Consider the following 3160-nt stretch of genomic DNA (forward strand, 5'->3'; position numbering starts at 1 on the left):
CTGAGGCTGGTTGGGGAACTCTGCTAAACTACTGAGGCTGGCTGGGGAACTCTGCTAAACTACTGAGGCTGGCTGGGGAACTCTGTTAAACTACTGAGGCTGGCTGGGGAACTCTGTTAAACTACTGAGGCTGGCTGGGGAACTCTGTTAAACTACTGAGGCTGGCTGGGGAACTCTGCTAAACTACAGAGGCTGGCTAGGGAACTCTGTTAAACTACTAAGGCTGGCTGGGGAACTCTGTTAAACTACTGAGGCTGGCTGGGGAACTCTGTTAAACTACTGAGGCTGGCTGGGGAACTCTGTTAAACTACTGAGGCTGGCTGGGGAACTCTGTTAAACTACTGAGGCTGGCTGGAGAACTCTGCTCAAATTCCGAGGCTGGCTGGGGAACTCTGTTAAACTACTGAGGCTGGCTGGGGAACTCTGCTAAACTACTGAGGCTGGCTGGGGAACTCTGCTAAACTACTGAGGCTGGCTGGGGAACTCTGCTCAACTACCAATGCTGGCTGGGGAACTCTGTTAAACTAATGAGGCTGGCTGGGGAACTCTGTTAAACTACTGAGGCTGGCTGGGGAACTCTGTTAAACTACTGAGGCTGGCTGGGGAACTCTGTTAAACTACTGAGGCTGGCTGGGGAACTCTGTTAAACTACTGAGGCTGGCTGGGGAACTCTGTTAAACTACTGAGGCTGGCTGGGGAACTCTGTTAAACTACTGAGGCTGGCTGGGGAGCTCTGCTCAAATTCCGAGACTGGCTGGGGAACTCTGTTAAACTACTGAGGCTGGCTGGGGAACTCTGCTAAACTACTGAGGCTGGCTGGGGAACTCTGCTAAACTACTGAGGCTGGTTGGGGAACTCTGATAAACTACTGAGGCTGGCTGGGGAACTCTGCTAAACTACTGAGGCTGGCTGGGGAACTCTGCTAAACTACTGAGGCTGGCTGGGGAACTCTGCTCAACTACCGATGCTGGCTGGGGAACTCTGTTAAACTACTGAGGCTGGCTGGGGAACTCTGCTCGGAACTCTGCTCAACTACCGAGGCTGGCTGGGGAACTCTGTTAAACTACTGAGGCTGGCTGGGGAACTCTGTTAAACTACTGAGGCTGGCTGGGGAACTCTGCTAAACTACTGAGGCTGGCTAGGGAACTCTGTTAAACTACTGAGGCTGGCTGGGGAACTCTGCTAAACTACTGAGGCTGGCTGGGGAACTCTGCTAAACTACTGAGGCTGGCTGGGGAACTCTGTTAAACTACTGAGGCTGGCTGGGGAACTCTGCTAAACTACTGAGGCTGGCTGGGGAACTCTGTTAAACTACTGAGGCTGGCTGGGGAACTCTGCTAAACTACTGAGGCTGACTGGGGAACTCTGTGTCACAGAGACAGGGCAAGTCACGGGGGGAAGGTCCTTCCTCCCTGCTCATATACGCATGCATGCAGCATGCAGGCACGGACACACACACACACACATGCACGCACACACACAATGGCACCTTTAGACAGTCTGTCCCTCACCTTTCAGCTACACGCAGTGAGTGTTCACCCTCTGTCATCGATCGCTGGTCTGTGAAGGATGACCGGGGCAATGGCCAGTGATAATTCTCTCACCAGGAGCCGTCACAGCGTTGTGACACTAACCAGAAAACAAAAGGAATGTCAGAGGAAACGTTAAGAAAAGGAAAAGTTTCAACAGCCCCACCTGCTGGTGGAAATATGTAATTGTGTCTTATTATTAAAAATGTATTCGACAGATTCATCCTTAGAAGTAGCACTATAGTAGAGAAGCCAGAAATGTACGGACTGTAGTTCATCTAAAATTTGATGCTGTCATTCTGGGGTATTGCCTCAGATAACAGCCACGTTACCACTGTCATTGTCTAAATAATGGATGCGATTACTGAAAGAGAAGAAAAAGCAACACCATCTACATGTTTGTGTGTCTGGTCAGCTCTCTGTGTGTACCATGTTAGTGTGTCTGGTCAGCTCTCTGTGTGTAACATGTTAGTGTGTCTGGTCAGCTCTCTGTGTGTACCATGTTAGTGTGTCTGGTCAGCTCTCTGTGTGTACCATGTTAGTGTGTCTGGTCAGCTCTCTGTGTGTACCATGTTAGTGTTTCTGGTCAGCTCTCTGTGTGTAACATGTTAATGTGTCTGGTCAGCTCTCTGTGTGTAACATGTTAGTGTGTCTGGTCAGCTCTCTGTGTGTACCATGTTAGTGTGTCTGGTCAGCTCTCTGTGTGTACCATGTTAGTGTGTCTGGTCAGCTATCTGTGTGTACCATGTTAGTGTGTCTGGTCAGCTATCTGTGTGTACCATGTTAGTGTGTCTGGTCAGCTCTCTGTGTGGGCTGTGAGGTGTGTAACATGTTAGTGTGTCTGGTCAGCTCTCTGTGTGTACCATGTTAGTGTGTCTGCTCAGCTCTCTGTGTGTACCATGTTAGTGTGTCTGGTCAGCTCTCTGTGTGTACCATGTTAGTGTGTCTGGTCAGCTCTCTGTGTGTACCATGTTAGTGTGTCTGGTCAGCTCTCTGTGTGTATAATGTTAGTGTGTCTGGTCAGCTCTCTGTGTGGGCTGTGAGGTGTGTAACATGTTAGTGTGTCTGGTCAGCTCTCTGTGTGGGCTGTAAGGTGTGTAACATGTTAGTGTATCTGGTCAGCTCTCTGTGTGGGCTGTGAGGTGTGTAACATGTTAGTGTGTCTGGTCAGCTATCTGTGTGGGCTGTGAGGTGTGTAACATGTTAGTGTGTCTGGTCAGCTCTCTGTGTGTAACATGTTAGTGTGTCTGGTCAGCTCTCTGTGTGGGCGGTGAGGTGTGTAACATGTTAGTGTGTCTGGTCAGCTCTCTGTGTGGGCTGTGAGGTGTGTAACATGTTAGTGTGTCTGGTCAGCTCTCTGTGTGTAACATGTTAGTGTGTCTGGTCAGCTCTCTGTGTGGGCTGTGAGGTGTGTAACATGTTAGTGTGTCTGGTCAGCTCTCTGTGTGGGCTGTGAGGTGTGTAACATGTTAGTGTGTCTGGTCAGCTCTATGTGTGTAACATGTTAGTGTGTCTGGTCAGCTCTCTGTGTGGGCTGTGAGGTGTGTAACATGTTAGTGTGTCTGGTCAGCTCTCTGTGTGGGCTGTGAGGTGTGTAACATGTTAGTGTGTCTGGTCAGCTCTCTGTGTGT

The sequence above is a fragment of the Salvelinus fontinalis genome, chromosome 4 (assembly GCF_029448725.1).
Source record: "Salvelinus fontinalis isolate EN_2023a chromosome 4, ASM2944872v1, whole genome shotgun sequence".
NCBI classification, from domain to species: Eukaryota; Metazoa; Chordata; class Actinopteri; order Salmoniformes; family Salmonidae; genus Salvelinus; species Salvelinus fontinalis.